This window comes from Phalacrocorax aristotelis, chromosome 12, assembly GCF_949628215.1.
Source record: "Phalacrocorax aristotelis chromosome 12, bGulAri2.1, whole genome shotgun sequence".
Classification (NCBI taxonomy): domain Eukaryota; kingdom Metazoa; phylum Chordata; class Aves; order Suliformes; family Phalacrocoracidae; genus Phalacrocorax; species Phalacrocorax aristotelis.
In genome coordinates this window covers 22,119,879-22,139,205 of record NC_134287.1, presented here as the reverse complement: position 1 = coordinate 22,139,205, position 19,327 = coordinate 22,119,879, and the positions used below count along the sequence as shown (strand labels likewise).

The 19,327-nt window shown below is 49.5% G+C and overlaps 1 long non-coding RNA gene across 1 annotated transcript; it reads right to left on the bottom strand.

The window, feature by feature from the left end:
* Positions 1-1,142: 1,142 nt before the first annotated feature.
* On the bottom strand, positions 1,143-5,513 carry LOC142063727 (uncharacterized). The gene is made up of 3 exons (XR_012662846.1): positions 5,145-5,513; positions 4,535-4,685; positions 1,143-1,278 (listed from the first exon to the last, which is right to left on the bottom strand). It is a non-coding gene; the product is annotated as an uncharacterized LOC142063727 (long non-coding RNA).
* Between the last annotated feature and the right edge of the window lie 13,814 nt (positions 5,514-19,327).

Sequence of the window (19,327 nt, the reverse complement as noted above, 5' to 3'; positions counted from 1 at the left end):
AAGGAGATGCACGTTAAAAATCCCTCCCGTAGACTCTGCTGTGAACAGCCCAGTAACACTTTATAATCTCGAATAAACTTATCACTTAAAAACCTGTAGAAACCCAGAAGACGAGGACTGTCTGAAGGCATTGCCGTTAATGTAAGCAGCACAAGAGACCTCTTGGACTGTGGGACCTCAAAAGACACGGAAGATGAGCTGTGCTGGTTTTGGCTGGGAAAGAGTTAATTTTCATTGTAGAAGCTAGCGTGGAGCTGTGGTTTGGGTTTGCGCTGGTGCCGATAACAGAGGGATGCTTTCGCTCCTGCTGAGCAGGGCTGACACCGAGTTCTGCCTCTCCCACCCCCCCAGCGAGTGGGCTGGGGGTGCGCAGGGAGCGGGGAGGGGGTGGGAGCCCGCGGGAAGGAGCGAATGGATGCCTTGGTTTGCTTTGTTTGCATGCGTCGCTCTTCCTTTTGCTTTTAAACTGTCTTTATCTCAACCCACGAGTTTTCTCACTTTTGCCCTCCCGATTCTCTCCCCCATCCCACCGGGGGCAGTGAGCGAGGGGCTGGGGGGGCTGAGCTGCCGGCTGGGGTTAAACCATGACATGAGGCAACGTTGGCTACCTAGGATTAGAGATACTCTCTCATTTAACTCCTTCCCGTTGAGCATTTTCCAAAGAAAAGGAAGAACGGGGTCGAATACAGCACAGAAGGACAGAGGGGGTTACTCTACCAATTTATTCACGCAGCCCTATAAAGTGTCTTTATCTTTGTAGACCACAAGAGACATAAAGAAACCCTCAGGTCTAAAAGTGATATTTTCTTCACACCACCAAGATCAGTCCAGACTGACAACTTGATTTTGTCACATCCCATTGTGGATGACTAAAGGGCCAGAAATCTTATTACAGAGATAATGACCAGGATTTTGCAAAGCTCTTGGGAAGAAAAAGGCTGGTAGATGCTGTAACTTAAAGTACTGCTCATAAGAGGGGGGAAAAGAAGCCTTTTGTAACATAAGGATACATCCTAATTACAGTTTGCCCTTCTGAGGAAAGTAAGTAAATAAAAAGTTGGGTGTAATAAACAACTTTTGCTCTCGGAACATGTAATGAATTCTGGAAAAAGCGAGCAAGGACGAGTCCAGAAGTTACTTACGTTTCCCTCTGAAACACCTGGCAATGGCTGCTGCTGGGGGAAGGATAAAGGGCCCAGGGGTCTGGTGCAGCAGGGCGGGACATAGAGCCTCACGGTCCCGTTTTGGTCCTTCTACGCGTCCTTGGTAAGATAACACCTGGGGGGTGAAAAAAATATATATATTCATTTATTGAAAAATCAGGCCTTTACATAGTACTTATAAAAGACAGTTTCCCAAAATAGTTAGGGTAGCGCACTTGAGAGACCAGGAATCTTTCGGCCGCGTGCCCAGCAGCTGCTCCCCGCTCCCAGCCACTTAAGGCTCTTTAGCCTGAAAATTCCCCAGAGCTTCCCAACCCTTCCTCTCGCTGCAGGAAACCTGCCCCCGCGGAAGCAACCCATCAGGAGGTCCCTGCCGGGAGCCAAGCGCTACTTGTGCCACCCCCAAAGCCAGCCTCCAACGCCAGGCCACTTTGTGCTACTGAGAAGCTCGTCGTGCCTCGCAAAGAAACAAAGTTAGCTGAGTTAGGGAAACCAAATGTGATATATTTTCATTCTGATGCACAGAGATCGTAAAAACTTGAAGGGAAAAAAATATCAACGGTGTCTCTCCTGAAATTTAGAGATTGAATTAAAAGGGAGAACTGCTCTGGTGCGTGTCGCGTCAGCTCCCATCACCGGGGATATTTGTTAGAGCACAGAATATTCAGTGAAACAGGAGTTTCATTGCCCCGTGGCATTGCAAGTTTCATAGCAATGGTTTGTGTCAAAAACAAACACATAAAACCCCAAAGCAGTAAACTGCCTTCAGATGAGGAGCAGTCCTTAGGAGCGTAAGGTGAGGTAGTAAAAGGCTTGGGGTTTCGCATGAAAAATGTCCTTACCCACAAATTGAAGGTAACGATGATGCCAAATGCAAGAACTAGGGAACAGGGTTTTGCCCAAGTAATTGTCTTATTATTCTTATTGTTTTTATTAAGATGTACTGAGAAAAATATAATTCAGTCTAAAATAGGATTTTCATTAAATTCCCTGGTTCAGTTCTTTTTAGTGTTTAGGACTAAATTCAGCAAGACGCCAGCAAAGAGCGTTTTTTTGGTCTTGTCTAAAGCCATTAAATACACTTTCATGGATTCCAGAGAAATCTCTATATTTTGCTTTCAGATGAAAAGATAAAAGCTGCCGCCACACAATTCTGTTCTGGCTGGGTGTGAATTCAGGGAAGAGCGAAACCGCAAAGGCCGCGGTGGAGGGACAGACGGCGGACACCACCCTCACGCGAGATGCAGGGGGCACACTGCCCGTGAGCTGGGCTTCACTTTCTACACTTAACATATTTAAGTTAACATATTTTCATAAAGTCTTCTAACTAGCAAGGAAATAAGACTTTGACTTTGCTTAACGAACAATGCTGGGTTTCAAAAAATGCAAGCAAAGCATCCTTTGCTTCTTCCCTGTCTGTTCTGGCACAACGAACAGCACGAGAGGGTGAAGCCGACTCCCAGCTCTCGAGGAAAGGAGTAAAAGTCCTTCCTCACGGACTACACGTAAAAACCCCGTTGCCTCCAGCGTTCCTGTATAGGAATGAAGCAGGATTTGTAGGGCCCCACCAAGCAGAGGCAACACGCAGTGTCTTATCTCCAACTTCTTGTAATAGGTTTCCTGCTGAACACCAAGGAGAACAATCTTTTTTCATTTATTTCCCTGGCATATCTAATGTATAAGCTCAAAGGGCTCTGATGACCCCAGAAGATACTGAGACACCTTTGGGCTCTGTCCTCAGTTGGCACCGGTGACACGCTGCTCCGCTCCACGCTGTAAATCACGGCGGGAAGGTGGTGGGCAGCACCCAGGGCAAAGAGCGGGGCAACGTGTCCCCAGACCTTGAAGGAGCCTATTTCCATAACAAATGTTAAGGTTACCGAATATCACATTTTAATACAATTTCTGTGGATAAACGCGCTTAACTCCTAATTCTTCGTCCAAAGATCAGAGTCAACTACGAGAAGACACGCCGTTCTCCACGCCCATCCATCTGCAAACGACTCCGACAGATTCCGTAAAAATACTGGGGCTTGAGGTGAACGTCAGTGAGCATTTTGCAAGCATGAAGTTTATTACAGGCCCTGTAATTTTCTGGGATATCGTATTTTCCTCTGGGTAGAGAAAGTCCTAGTACATGAAACAATTCGTCCTTAGGAACATTAATTGTTTAACATCAGATTTTAATGAGCTTTTAGCATCAAAAAGAGAAAAATTCTGCCCCTAGCAGAAATAACTTTCTATTTACAGGAAATACGCATTGCCAGAAGAGAGCTCTGAAGACTGAAATTGTATTTCCTTAAGCCAGTAATTTCCTGAACTTTCTGAACACAGCGCAGAAGGGGATTTTTGTTGTCATCTGCTATTTTGGTTTTGTGGTTGGCCAAAGCACCGATATCCACTACCCAAATGCAGAGACTCTCCCTGCCAATGCGTCAGCCGGGCAGCGACACGGGCTCCAGCACTGTCATTAGATCACAATTAGTTTGGTGAAAGTGCATCAAAATTGTTTTTTTTTAATAAGTGTTCCAAATAATTCAAAATCTGAATTGATTCCTGTGCTTTGTCTGAAAGTCCCAGCTATGGCTGCAGCGCTGTACAGATCCGCAAGTGCAGCTGTGGGTGAGTGAAATCCGGATCTCTATTCCTTTGAGGAAAACCAAACAGTACGGAGCAATGCCTTTTTCACTTGAGTTATCAAGGTCATAAAATACCAGTTTTCCAACTAAAAGCACTAAAAAAACCTAAGGTAATACAGAAATTACCGTTGCCCGTTAGGGTGTCTAGCACCTAAGTGTCTCATTAGAGATACTCTATGCACAAATAGAAAAACCATGATTTAATCTGAGACTTCGGAAGAACACGACAGTGATATTCTCTGGTTAAACCTGATAATTCTATTTCACGTTTTGCTTCTCCCAAATGCCTACTGTGTTTTGTTTGTGTTTTAAAGATTAAGGTGAAGGTTTCGCTAACAGGAAACCACATTTTCCCCTCCCGTGGGGTGGGTTTTCTCTTCCCCAGTTCGACTTCAGAAAGCCACGTCCCACAGCTCACAGGCGCGCGCTCGCAGCCTGCAGCGCGCCGCTCGTCGGATGCTTCAACGCGCGGACCCGGTTCTTCCCCGGAGCTGCGAAAAAACTTTTCGGGTGAAGAACTTTCATTTGGCAAAAGTCATCTGGGGCAGGCGAACCTGTTTACAGATCCAAATTAGATTTTTCAAATAGTTTTTAGCTAAAGAGTTCGAAAACATTTCCTGACAGACAGAAATTTTAGCGCTTGTTGTCAGAGTAACTGGAAATGAATTCCGGATAAAAGCGAGGGAAAAAATAAAAACCACTATTTAAGACACAACATTTTTTGAAAATTACCGTTTCAGGGGATGAAATTGTGTTGCACTCGATCTGAAACTAGTGAGGTCTGCTCCGTTATTTGGCTGTCCTCTGGAACGAAACCAACAGCTTATTCACAAAATTCCGTCTTCGCACCATCTTCCCTGAACAGCTACGTTATCGCAGCAAGCTGAGGACAAAAAAAAAAAAGATGTCAAAAAGCTGGTAGATGTTTGTCGTACCAGATATTTATCCTAATGGCACATCAACCATTGCAAGCTGTTCCCTCTGAGAAAGGGAAACACAACCCCCTGCACACAATGCTAAAGCTTTGGTTTGTATCGGCACCTTTGAACCACTCCAAAGGCCAAAAAAAATGCATGACACGTTCGTGCGCCCACCCTCGGGTAGGTGGGCACAGTGCCGGCACACCAGCTACAGCTACGTGTTAGTTTTAGACAATTCCTGCACGGTTCAAACCCAGGAACCTTGCCAAAATCTCTACTCCGTTCTGCCAGCCACCTTCCATGTTTCAGGAGTTTGGGACGGGACTTCCCAAGGCACTGCCGCTCACAACCTTGCTAAGCACCAAAGGGGCCTTGGTCACACTCCACACTTATGACTTCTTTCACATGGGGAAGTAACTCACCTGTGGAACTAAGAGACATCACAGTAATCCTTCCCTGTCCACAAGCCAACTTCTTTTGTTGTACTTCAAAGTCCTGAAACAATCAAAATAAGGCATTTTATAAAAATAAGAGGGAACTTTATTATCAAATATGTCGGATATTTGAAAGCAAATAATGATCTACCAGTTTGTAATCTTCAGTGATTTCAGCAGGGCTTTGTCATGCTCATCACGACTAAGGTAAATCAGGACACACGCACACACTCGCTCCTCTTTTCCTTTCCCTGTATCCATCATGGCACGAAAAGGCTTTCTATGTTTCCACTTCCAAGGCATTTTAACAGCAAACAGCAGCCCTCGTTTCCCAGCTTTATTCTAAGTCACTTCCCCCTTCACAGGTTTTCTTGTAAGGGATCTCCACACCCATTGTTGCCCCAACACAGACGACTCGCAATTCCAGGAAAACCCATGTATTTTTAATCACAAGAGATATAAACCGATTAATGGACATGATTTCTTCAGTTCCTCTGCATCCTTCACAAATTAGCATGATTTTATACGATATCAGCACTAAGCAGAAACCCCGGACAAACAACACAAGCTGGTAGAACACATGAAAAGCTGGAAATTAAAGAACACATTTTTAAAAGGCAGGAGAACACTCTCCGAAATTCTACACATTTAACTTAACCCAGCCAAGAAAACAGTATAACGCGACGCCCTAGGCAGAAGTAAGCCATACACAGGACTTCATCCCATGAACGCAGCTGACACCACAGATGAGGTTTCAGACACAAGAAGATCGCCGCCAGCTTGTAATCCCTTTTACCTCCTTGCAGCCCAAGCTCACACAAGAAGGAAAGCCTAGGAGACAGGCTGCATGGAGCACACGGGTGCCTTCTTAGTGAATAAAAGGTAGGAAAGACCATGGTCTTGGCCACTCTGATAACACGTTGGTTTACGGGTAGAACACGAAGGGCTGACTCTGGTTTGACTTTGGTTTCTTGCTTTGCCGAGACAGGCTCAGCGAAGGCTGAGATGAGCTGCGGGGTCCCTTTGTCCTGTGCTTGCCACAACAGGCACCCCCACCCACAACCACGGCCATGAGACCCAGCGACAGAAAGCTCCTCGTTCCCATAGGGTTACTCTGTCTCCTCCGCTTAAAATCAAGACCATCAGAAACCATGAGATACTTTTAAATACGGACATTCAGAACGAGAACAAGTGAGAAGCTGACTTTTAGGATCACACGGTATCTTCATATACACAAATTTCCAGGCAATGCTCTAAAAAAAAAAAAAAAGTACCTTGCTGGTACTCCCAGAATGTAGAATTCTCAAATGATCCCCCAAAACAGTAACGAAGGGGATCTGCGTCTCCTTTGCTTGTTGGGAGCCTTTCACAGGGCAAAAGAGAAGCAATCTAAGGGAGGACTGGGAGGTATGACCTGTTCATGTACTGCAAAGGCATTTGATAAAGTTCCTACCTAGCTAGAGGCTGTAGAGGAAACACGGTTACCACCGGGTGAACGATAAAGGCTTGTCACGGATTAAAACAAGTTAAGAGGTAGGAAAGAGAATTGAAATAAATGGCCAATTCTCAGCGTGGAGAAAGGTTAATAGCGTAGTGCCCTAGGGATCAGTCTTCGGGCTGGTGTTTTTCAATATATTCATTAACAGCCTGCAAGAGGTGGTGAACAGCAAGGCAGCAAGAGCGCCTGACAGAATGGTTTCGGGTCAGTCGTAAGGAGGGGAGGCTGGGAAGGAGCCACCACCAGTGCATGAACACACACTGAGCAACCCGGGCTCTGCTCCCCGAACGCAGCGGTAGGAAGACGGCATGGAGACGCCAGAGCGCCTGGTATGGCCAGGTAGCTGTAAATACACAAGAAGAGTAGCCAACAGTCCTGTAAGAAGTCACCTAATGCTATATCTGATATAATGCCACATATAGGCTGCCCAGAGAGGTGGGGGACTCACCATCCCTGGGGATAATTAAGACATGTAGACACGGTACGTCAGGGCATGGTTTAGGAGGCCTGGGGGTGTTGGGTTGACTGTTGGACTTGATGATCCAAGAAGTCTTTTCCAACCTTAATGATTCTGTGCTTCTATGATCTGCTAAGGCCCAGGAATAATCAAAATGGAGAGTGTAAAGAAAAAACTCTGGAGGCACAAAAATCTTGGACAAAACATCTCCCCCAGCCTATTACCATTAAGATTTTTTAAATTAAGATGGCAAAATAAAGCTAGCAGAAACAAAACTATTTTGAAATATCACAAAATTTAGAACAGACTCTCTGACCTTTTGGCCCGGGTGGTGCTCTCTGGTCCCTACAAGCGTCTTACAGCGTATCCAAAAGTCATCCTCGGAAATCAACATTTCCAGCATTTAGAGCTCATAGCATTTGCACCTTTATCTGCACTAGCGGCATCACTTCGATTAAACAAAGGCAGAACATTATTCATAGGCTTAGCAAGTGCAAGGAACATCTGATGACAAAATACTGTCGTTTGACCTGAGATTCATTGTGGCTCACCAAGCCTTAGACGAAGGGAAGAAGCCACCTCCCAGGTGGGAACAAAAATACCCCAAGAAACTAGTAGCAATTAGTGCAAGAATAGGTATTCACCCAAGGAGGTAATTTGCAGCAAGAGCCTCTTAGGTGTTGGGGGCAGAGGAGGTCAGTTCATCCTCAGTATATCTTCATTCCTAAGCAAACGCTGCAAGAAAGCATGCACGCACACGGCCGGACCAACAAACTATTGTTATTAACAGCCATAGGGTGGCTGATCTCTTCAAAACACTTGCATACTCGCCTTTGAAATATTACCAGAGTACCTCAGTACACGTAGGAGGAAGAAAACTTGATCATGGCAGATAAGAGCATGCCATGGATTTTGTTGGGAAGAAGGTGCCTAAAGAAAGGAGTCAGATACCCAAATACATGCAGGAGTTAAAAACCACCCAGCTCACAGTTCAGTGCTTTATGGCGGTGTCCGGGCAGGTTGTGAATAAGCCAGAACAGGGTACTGGGGGTCAGGTAGGCAGATCTGTGCTTTACCCTTAGCGCTGCTCCATTTTGCCAGCGCCCTGGCTGGGATTACCCGCATCCCGCCGCACATCCCTGTGCCCTGCAGCGACAGTAAGTGACGGCTACCCTGCAGCCGGCTGAGCGCCGCCTTGGGCTGACAGCCTGCTCCCCCGGACAACGAGGGCTTTCAAGCAAATATCCCCAAAATGACCAATTAAGATGCCTCAACAAACACCCCATCTGCAGCTTGTAGATGGCTTGAAACTGCTCTCGCTGCCACCCCGGGTGAGAACGGCCAAATATCAGCTCTACGACTATTCCCTTGCTCTCCCCGCACGGCGCATCAGAGCTTTATCAAGACGGAGACAGCAACAGCTCCATTATTAACAACATGCCCCATATCGCTACCAGAATCACCGCAACAGTGTTCTTAATACAAAGATAAGCTTCGCGAGCTGGCCCCGCTAGCACCTACTTTGCCGCACAGCACGCCCATCGGCGGCCGAACTAGAAAGCGATAGCAATTTAGGGGAGAGGATGAACGTCAGCTTTGACAGATTACTCTTGCAATGGGTTGGGGTAATCTTAAAAGGCCACTGACAAACTCTGAGCTGTGTAAGAAATTCCTGTTCACCTAAAAATTATGGGAAAGCTACTTAATAAAAGGGGCCTGCGTCTCTGATGGCTTATACCACGCAACGCAAACTGAGAAAGCTGCGGGATAATTCGGGTGGTTTAGGAAAAATATCATTATTCTGAAATATTTGTAGAAGTTCACTGAGAATTTAACATCCTGTTGGTACCACCTTTAATTTAGAAGACAAAATACTACGCCACGGATGATTATTTTGTTGTTTTCAACTCATCTGTGTGACTTCACTAGATTGAATCCACCAACCGAAACCTTATAAAGCCTTTTTCGGTTGGTTGGTGAGCAGAGGGATTATAGGCGGTGATTATTTCTCACTGAAAAGAGACTATCAGCCCATTTCATAGACTGGTTGGAAAGGCAACGCATCCTCCCCTCTTCCGTCCCTTCATGCAACTGAAGTAGTGCCCTACGCAGTGCGCGAGCAAGGCATATGATGGTAGGAAAGAGCTTTAATTCTGAACACATCTAAATTCCTCTGTTTCTAAAATACTAAAAAGCATATACTTATTTGCTTAAACATAAGAATTTTAAAAGCATATCCTTACATGTAGGAGTAGGCAAGGTTTAATTATCCTCCCATTTTTCCACTAAAGAGGCTATAACGAAGTGATTCTTAGTCAATTCCTTGGGATCTATTCAGCTGAGCACAAGAGTAAAGCAGTATGCATAAGTATTTGCTGAACCAGGTCATTAACCCACCAAGGATCCCTTTCTGCAAGGTTGGAAAACCGTTGGCACTCTCTTGGTTCAGAGGATCTATCCTCTGCGTGGCATCGTGCGCGCCTCCGTGAGAGTTTTCTACAAGAACTTCTCTTTCAGTTATCATTCTCTGTACAAACATATGTAATTAGCCCACAGTTTGGTTTATATTTGCATTTTCTCGGTATCCTATAGTCATTCTGGACATCAGCAAGATGTACTAGTTGTTTATACGCAGTCTAAAATTTGCAAAGCATAATTAAGATGACATTGTTCATTTCATAACGACGTTGCAATTTCGTCTTCTTGGAAACTAGTGTTCTGTAATCTGCTTTCCTGGGTGCTTTCAGAGGCTGCGCTGTGTGTGTGCACAGAATGCTGACGCCGCTCTGCTTCTGAAACAACAACAGGGGAAAGAGCTCCCCAACGCAACCACCGCCGCCGCTGCGTCATGAAGCCAGGCCAGCGGCCCCGGCGCGCTGGAGCGCCACCACTGAAGCCGCAACACAAAATCAAAATCAGCTTATTAAGAAAATGTCAAAGCTCAATGTGTTTTAAATAATTTTCCTGAGAAAGATAACTGCAAATGGTTGTGGGAAAGCCAGATGTTTGAAGGTCAGAATCAATTCTACGCGTATCTAGATGAAGGCATGTGCTCTCAAAGCCACAACTTAACCCTTCCTCCACACAGACTTCAAAAACTACTTTAAAAAAACGACGCGTACATAATCGTCAACGCTATAACCATTCCAATTCTTAGTTCTGATGTATTTTTCATGCGAAGGGAAACGCCACATGATTTTTGCCCTCTGCAGGTGTAAGAAAGAACTTCCCACCACGGCTTTCCCGTTCAGCGGCATCCTCCTTGCCAGCGGAACGTGCGGTAACACGTTTTACAAGACGCTGCTGGAAGCAAAGCTGCTCTGAACTTGGCACACTCCTCTGCTCCTCCAGCGCACAGAAGGCTCCATCTAGTGTTTCACACGTACAATCCCAGGGAAAAGGGGAGGAAAAAGGCCAGTTGATAACAATTGCTACAGATTTTTATGTTGTCCTAGCAAAATAGCTGGACTTTCTGGCCCCTGCTTTCCCGTGCTTGCTTCGCTGTCCACCTGGAGGCTGAGTCCAGACCGAAAAGCAACGAGACCAAGCAAGAACACGGAGCAGACTTTACTATGCAGAGCTCTTCGGTCCCCTGCCTAAACCCCTCACGCGTATACGAACAAGTGCATTTAATAATATAATAACATGAAAGGGGCTAGAATTTACACCAAGTGGGAATGGCGCCAGGAACTGGATTTTCACCCGGTTTTAGAACAACGGTCATGCTGCCGCTGCTCTCCATCATGGCATATTAGGAGTTCCCCCTTTGCCCAGTGGCCGCAGGGGAGGTAAAGGATCACAGGTCTCCATCCCGAGATGGCTGGCAGTGGATACTGTACCTTGAAAGTGGAAGTCACGTGGTGGATAAAACACCACACAGCATCTCCAGCCCAAACCAAACCAGCTGAGGGCCAGACCTTCCATCCTGGCTCGCACATAATGCCATTAATTCCGGTGCCATCGCTTAATTACACTGAACGCTGCACTGTAACCAGCAGTGGCTTTGAATACAGTAGGTTTCTGTACAAGCCCAAGTTCTCGGAGCACAGTGCTGGGCAGGCAGTCTGGCATCCCAAAAACCACAGGCTGGGGTGAAGCCAGCCCAGCTGAAGGATTATCCCAGGCGCTGAGCGGGCAGAAATGCCAGACTGATTCTGCTGGGAGCCCGAACATCCCTTGGCTTATTTAAGAGTTCCAGTCTTCACGACCGCTTCAGTCAGCTTAATACTGGGATTCTTAATTTCAACCAAATCTTCCAAGTTGCAAGAAAACCTCACTGGCCTGTTCTCCCTGCAGCGGCACACGCAACACCACCGGGCTTTCAGAGCCGCTGGATGAGCTGGGGCTGGTGCCACCCCTCACCCAGGCCACGCTCGGGGTCGAGGACAGCCCTCCCCGGGAGGCCCAGTGGAGGCCCCCAGTCTCACCCCCCCACCCTGCTCCCCACCGCGTCGGCTCCCTGGCCCGCTCAGCCTGCCTCCCCTGCGGGTGCCCCCTTCCTCCAGCTCGCATCTCTCCGTACCCCACCGCGCAGCGCTGCCACGTCTGCCGCCACCCCGCAAGGACTGTCTAATTAATCATTTACATCTTGATTTCCAATACAACCGGGCACTGTGCGGTGCTCCCCGAGAACAGCCGTTTGGGGGATTTACCAGTAACCGCGGGCAGCTGTTAGTGTTATTGCAGCCCAGCACGGCAGCTTAAGACAAGCTGAAGCCTCCAAGCCTGCCCTTGGGTTTAGCTTTAAGCCTGAAAAACCCCAATACAGCAGCACATGGGAGAGCTGGCTGCGACCCTGGCAGACGCACCAGGTACCCGGGGAACTGAGAGTCCTGAGCCAGCTGCCGCCCCCCCGCACCATCAGCCCCCACAACCACATCACAGAGCATTCCATCATCCCCCCCGCCAGCCCCTGCAACCACAACACCCGCCCCCCCGCCCCGCATCCCGGAGCGCTCCGCTGTCCCCCCCCGCCCCGCATCCCGGAGCCCTCCGCTGTCCCCCCCCGCCCCGCATCCCGGAGCGCTCCGCTGTCCCCCCCCCCCGCCCCGCATCCCGGAGCCCTCCGCTGTCCCCCCTGCACCGCCCCGCATCCCGGAGCCCTCCGCTGTCCCCCCCCGCACCGCCCCGCATCCCGGAGCACTCCGCTGTCCCCCCCGCACCGCCCCGCATCCCGGAGCACTCCGCTGTCCCCCCCCGCACCGCCCCGCATCCCGGAGCCCTCCGCTGTCCCCCCCCGCCCCGCCCCGCATCCCGGAGCACTCCGCTGTCCCCCCCGCACCGCCCCGCATCCCGGAGCACTCCGCTGTCCCCCCCGCACCGCCCCGCATCCCGGAGCACTCCGCTGTCCCCCCCGCACCGCCCCGCATCCCGGAGCACTCCGCTGTCCCCCCCGCACCGCATCCCGGAGCACTCCGCTGTCCCCACCGCACCGCATCCCGGAGCGCTCCGCTATCCTCCCCCGCCCCGCATCCCGGAGCGCTCCGCTGTCCCCCCCCGCCCCGCATCCCGGAGCCCTCCGCTGTCCCCCCCCGCCCCGCATCCCGGAGCGCTCCGCTGTCCCCCCCCGCCCCGCATCCCGGAGCGCTCCGCTGTCCCCCCCGCACCGCAGTGCGCACCGCCACCCCGCGGGCAGCCGCGGGCACTGCTGCCGGCACTCGGGGAGGAGAACACCTACAGACGGGGTCGTTTGGGGTTGGTTTGGGGGTTTCTGTTTTGGGTTTAGTTGGTTTTTGAGGGTTTTTTGGTTTTGTTTGTTTGTTTTTTACCCCAAATGCATGCCCTCCCGTGCACTGGCCAGGCTGCCAGCCTCAGCCAACGATTCACCTCCACTAAAGCGGTCTTATCAGACACAGAGAAAGCAGCTTTCCTTCTGGAGCACCAAGGAAGCACGTCAAGGTCTGAATCACATCTATATTCACCGTTGTGCTAGTTTTGGCTGTTCACCTCCAGACGGTTTTGCTGGCGAACGTGCCGACTGAAGGCGGACGCGCCAGCGGGTCACAGAACCAGCAACGTGCGGCAGTTGCTTCTAAAGATTTTGTCTTTGAGGTAAATCGTGACTATTGAGAACAATAATACCGTGAAGTCATTCTAAACGAGGCACAGCGCTGGCAGGGGAAGGCACTGTACGACCACAGTCTCTGCTCAATGAAATAACTTGGAAGAGGTAAAAAAGTTTGTGGCTTTTTTGAGAACCTGTCTCAAGAAACACTCTAGTGCCTGGAGAAGTTACTGCATTTCCCATGGACGCAGCAGCACGTGGGAAGAGCGCGGTGCAGAGGCGATGGTGATGAGCCGCAGCCCCCCAGGGCGCCAGCAGCCCCCCAGGGCGCCGCGGGGCACACGGCTCTGCCCGCCCCAGGCCCAGCACACAGCCTCTCCGCTCACCCTGCTGGGGTCAGCGTTAGCACTCGTGCCACCGCACGCCAGGGGCACATCCGTAGCCCACCCTCGGGGCTGGGGAAGGCTGACCACACAACCAGACCCGCCGCTGCCTCACCTGACGTTCAGTGTTCGTGCAGGATGTGGAGCAGGCATCTTCCCTTGCAAACACATTTTTCTCACGCAGGAGAACCTAAGCGGTCAGCACTGGTCAACCTGCAGCCTTCCACCATGTCAGCTCAGGCTGCACCTTCCTCTTCCACTTTTACAGGATGCCTTTGTAGATTTGAAGAGAAAAGGCTGCAACCATCTGCGATCCATCCTTCCCCCTCCCTCCCCATCTTCCAAGGAAGACCGGACCTTAAACAGATCTCAATTTAAGATAGGAAATCAGATGGGAAACAGGTCAGCAGGGGAAGCATTTTGAGAGTAAATGGCTATGAAGCACAGCAACCTGCTTATCTGCTCTGATGGACATGAGCCGTGGTCCACCAGCCTCCGCTCATCTCAGACCAAGGGCACTAGCATTGCCCGCACCCCTCGCTCTTGCCTGAGGCTACTGTGAGCGGAGCAACCAGCCAAAGCTGGTCCTGCACCTCGGCCACGCGTGCCGAGGCCCGGGAGTCCGCCCGAACCCGGGCTGGCCAGCACGCTCACGAGGCGCAGGGCGCTCGGGGCTCTCACAGGGACAGCGTCCAATGGGACCCAACATGACCGGGCACTGCCAGTATTTCATAGAATCACTAAGGTTGGAAAAGACCTGTAGGATCATCAAGTTAACCATCAGCCCAACACTACCACGTCTCCTAAACCATGCCCTGAAGTGCCACATCTGTATGTCTTTTAAATGCCTCCAGGGATGGTGACTCCCCCACCTCTCTGGGCAACCTGTGCCCATGCCAATTTCTTTCCGTAAGCCCAAGGCAGATTTTCACGTGCCATCCCTTCATGTAAGCCCAAGGCAACATTTCATATGCCACCCCTCCCTGCTTAGGCTTTTGGGAAACTAGAATCACAGAATCCCAGGTGGGAAGGGACCTCAGGGATCATCCAGTCCAACCTTTCTAGGAAGAGCCCACCCTAGACAAGACGGCCCAGCACCCTGTCCAGCCGACTCTTGAAGGTGTCCAATGTGGTCGAGGCAACCCCTTCCCTGGGGAGATTATTCCAAGAGTGACTGTCCTCACTGTGAAAAATGTCCCTCTGGTGTCCGATCGGAATCTCCCCAAGAGCAACTTGTGTCCATTCCCCCTTGTCCTCTCCGTGGGACTCCTTGTAAGAAGGGAGTCTCCATCTTCTTTGTAGCTACTGGTACGTGGTGATGAGATCCCCTCTGAGCCTCCTTTTCTCAAGGCTGAACAAACCCAGCTCTCCCAGCCTATCCTAGAAACCCAGCTGGAGCTCAGTGCCCCACCAAAGCATCAGTCCTGGTACACCCAAGGTCTCCAGCAGATGCAGGAAGGTCTTTTTCTCCAGCACATACCAGGAATCCCTTTATTCAAGTTTTTAAACATTTCTGTACACAAGCAATAACATCAGTAGAATTACCAGTACAGCTCCAGGCGTGGCTGGGCATGAATAGCTCCTGTACAAGGAGAAATAGTTCTCACACCCCCAGATCGTAACTACACTGTGACAGAGAACAGTAAACACTTACCACACGGCCAAAGGACTTACAGACCCTGAATTAACAGCGGGATGCAAGTTTTGCTACAAAGAAGGAGGCAAGGACTGGACCAACAACTCTGTCTCCTCTCCCCTGGATTTGATTAGCGCACCTCCACGCGTTTCCCTAGCCTGGGAGAGGACGCTGCCACCCGACCGCAGCACCAGCACAGAGCGGACAAATGCGGCCAGGAGAAGAGAAGGCAGCGACTTCCCCCGAGCAAAGCTGGACGAAAGTCACGCTGCTCTTTGGAAGGTGAGGGAAGTCACGGTCAGGCGTGAGCCAAAACCAGGCTCTTTAAACCCGCACTCATTGTGAAATGAGGCACTCTCTCTTCCTGATGACTTTCTGAGAGACTCCCCGAATTACAGCCGTCGACTGCATCCAATTTCTCCTCAGACTGTCAGAAGCCTGTAACCAACATTCACCTCTTGCCAGATTAATTTTTAATTTGAAAAATGATACTGGATTACCTACCTCAGCTCTGCCGCCCTTGGCTTTAAAAAAACCTGAATACTTCATAGTGTTTTTGAAGTATCTGAAGCTCAGAGGGGGCAGGGGCTGGCGGTTCCCTGGTTAGGGAAAGGCATTAAATGCAGTGAACACCAGCAGCAGGACTCTCGCTGCGGCCGAAGGGAGCCACCGCTGCTGTTCAGCCCTCGTTCGCTACCACTTCTCACTCTCCACCAACATTCCCTACTGTGTCAGTTAAAAGCAGAGACTAATTCAGGCAGGGACCGCTGCGTGTTGTCTAGTCCAACCTGTTGCTAAAAGCAGAGCAGATCAGGTTTCTCCGAGATTAACTTAGTTGAGCCCTGAGCACCTCCGGGGATGGAGAGCCCCAACCTCTCGAAGCAACGTGTTCCCACTTGACCATCCTCACGGCTAACTTTTTTCTCCTTATACCCTAATATTGAAGTACAGGGAAAAAAAGAATCTAACTGAAATCTTGGGACAAGCAAGGAAAATAAAGCAAAAGAGAACTAAGCAGAATATAAGTTACATTACGTTAACTGCACCCAAACACCAACGTCAAACACTTCTCCATGGGTACAAAGCAACATGCCATCTCCAGCAGCCGTATGAGCTCAAGCCCTCCCTTCCCTCTCCACCTGGCAGACGGTAGCTCCAACACTTCACGGCCTTTCTCCCCTCCGGTACAAAACCCACATTTTCCCTTGGCCGTCCCCCAGCACGGCGACCCCCGGCCTCCTCACGTTGCCTTCAGAGACCTGGCAACGTCACCCAGCAGCACTGCCCAAATCACTCTGATTTGGAGGAAAAGGTAAGGATTCAGTCTGTACTTGCCTGTCAGTCAGTCAGAGGAGCGACTCTGGGAAGAGAACCGGGAAACATGTGTAGAAGGCACCGTGTGTGCATGAGCGCGCACGCAGAGAGCTGACATACGAACCGGCGCCTACACCGGTTACAGGCATCCAGCCCGTGACTTCCACCATCCCGTGGCTACTTCACCCCTTGATGGATTTATCTACCTCACCCTCACCTCATGATGGGTGCTGACAAACCACACACCCACCCTCTCTTCCATTCCATGTAAAACCAGACTTTCCCGCCCCCCCTCCCCCCCAGCAGCAGCGGTCTATTCCAGAGGCGGAGGGATCACGTACTCCTGGGGAAGGGTGAGAGTTATCCCTGGGAGGCAGCAACAGCATACGCACCACGCTCCCTGCAGTCCCTTGAAGGAAGGATTTGGCCATATGACTGAAACTGTTTCCAAGCACACCTGATGCAGCTGCAGGTTTCCCAGCGCTCTCTCGCTGTGCCGGGAGGGGACTGCATGCGGGCCAGCCGCGCTCGTGCCATGTACGCTCTCCTGCCACGGAGAGGCAGCCTCCACCCACGCATCCTTCCCTTTGCCGAGGCAGCTCGGAGCTCGCAGTTCTGCAGCTCCTCAGACACAAGGACACCCTAACCAAAACTGCAGCTCTGGGAGAGTAAAGCCCATATACAGACTCCGTACAAATTCTGAGATTACACGGCTGCAGGGCTGTGCCTACCCCACGTGGCAGCGCGAGCCCTGGGCAGAAACACGCCACTTCCAAAAGCATTTTACTAGCACCAGCGTGGAATTTGTGGAATTCGCATGTGACGCCCACTGCCACCGTTAAACAGCTGGAGGTTGATGTCCCAAGCGGCCACATCAAACACCCAGGCGTGGAGGGGCCTCCCCACGCCGTGCTCCCCGGCAGCGCTGGGCACCCCCCAAGCACCCCGATGCCAGCCCCGCGTGCAGCCAGAGGCACAACGGGTCAGAAAAGTGACCTGCAGACAAACCACTTGTTTCCAGAGAGGCTGGTTTTGTCCGAAGAACACCACAGTGCCGTTTTAACTAATCCAGAGCGGGTTTACAACAAACGCTGACCCAAGAACGAGTAATGTACCACATGTTGCTTGTTACCGGAGCTGGAGACCCTCAGGTTGAGCACCACGAGACGTTAAGAGAAGTCACCGAACACGAACCGCAGCACAGCACTTTCACTTCAAGGATAAATCCCGCACTGGTGTACGAAGCGTAGCACTGGAATTTATGGAATGTAAAAACATAAATTGTCAGAATAACAACTGTTATTCACCGGTGGTCTTTTGCACTTCTATATATACATTAGCAGGACTCTAAACCTCGAGGAGTTAAATTCCACTACAGTGAGCTTTGAAGGAAAACTATTGCAAAAGAAATAGCATTTTGTATTTAACCCGGTTTTAATTAAAGCTTCTAATTCCTAATTTGACCACAGGGACGGTATTTTTGGGTGGCTTTTTTTTTTTTTTTTAATATGAAGTAGGTTACAATTACTACTGACAATTGCCTGGGTGCATCTGCAAATCACTTTGAATTAATTAAGGCTTGTTTTCATGAGAGGGACAAGATTTTTATAGGGATTACAATTGGTTTTAAAGTTACAACGTATGTTATTTTATAGTCGTTACTAGAATTATTCCTAGAAAATTAATACCTGAATTAAATACCAATCACTAAAAATCCTGTAACATCTACAGGTACCTTTTTCTCTGCAGTCAACCTTTACTAGTTCGGGACTAAGTCCAATAACAGCCTCGCTTCAGGTTCCAGTGTATTTAGAGTATATTTAGAATTTAAGCAACAAAGCCCCAGGCTTGCTCCCAAAACCTTACTTTTCAGCCGCTGTCTAAAACCTCGCACCACCTAAGTCACGGGGCATCTTCTCCCAGGCACATTTTGAAGAGCACAAGGTCAGTCCTGACCCCTCCTAACAAGGGAGGGACTCCTCAGAAGAGTGTCTGGCTGTGAATCTCAAGCAGACACAGGCGTTCCTCTGCAAGCACAACCGGCACAAAAACCAGCGAGGAAAAGCCTTTCAGCAATACCTCTCTGCTCAAATGTATTAACTGCTGAGGTTCAGGCATTTTTCTGCTCACTTGCACTTCATTTTCTGGGCTTCATAAAGGGAGCTTGCTCTTCTTCAGGTTCTAAACCTCTCCAAGAGCATCCTTGTCCTCTTTACGGCGTACAGCCAGCGCACTCAGAACAGTTTAAGCAGAATTTCACAGCTAGAAGTCAGCAGCAGCTGATATTGCTGCCACACACGCAGTCCGCAAGTAATTACACGGAAATATTTCAGTTATTTCACTGACACAAACACCTTCCAAAGTCAAAACCTCATTAGTCTCCGTACAGACGCTAAGAACTCAAAAGACCTGAAAGCAAAAACTGTTTCTCTTGAAGAGAAATACCCTCCTGCACACCCTTGCAAGCACACCTGTGCTGTAGCAGCTCTGATGGTCCTTATTAGAGCCCATTATATTTCAGAGCATTAACAGGTATTGAAAGAGGATTAAAACCAAATTAAATTCTCCGAATACAGAAGTGAAGGATTCATATATTAACACGATAGTTTAAATTGCCAGTCACAGCCCAGAAGGTAAGCCTTTCCATCTAACTGAAGGAGCAGTGACAATACACCAAAAGACTGGCCTAATCACCGTGTCTATTGGCTCATTTCCACCGTAATTTAAATATGTCCGAAAAGCTACGTTAAAATTGGTTGAACATCTGAAATGAACAATTACTGTACCTGCGTGGATAATGAAGATGCATAGTACACAGTTGAAACTCGTTAATAACAACTTCCTAACGGCACTCTGGATTAAGGTTTCAATAGTATTTT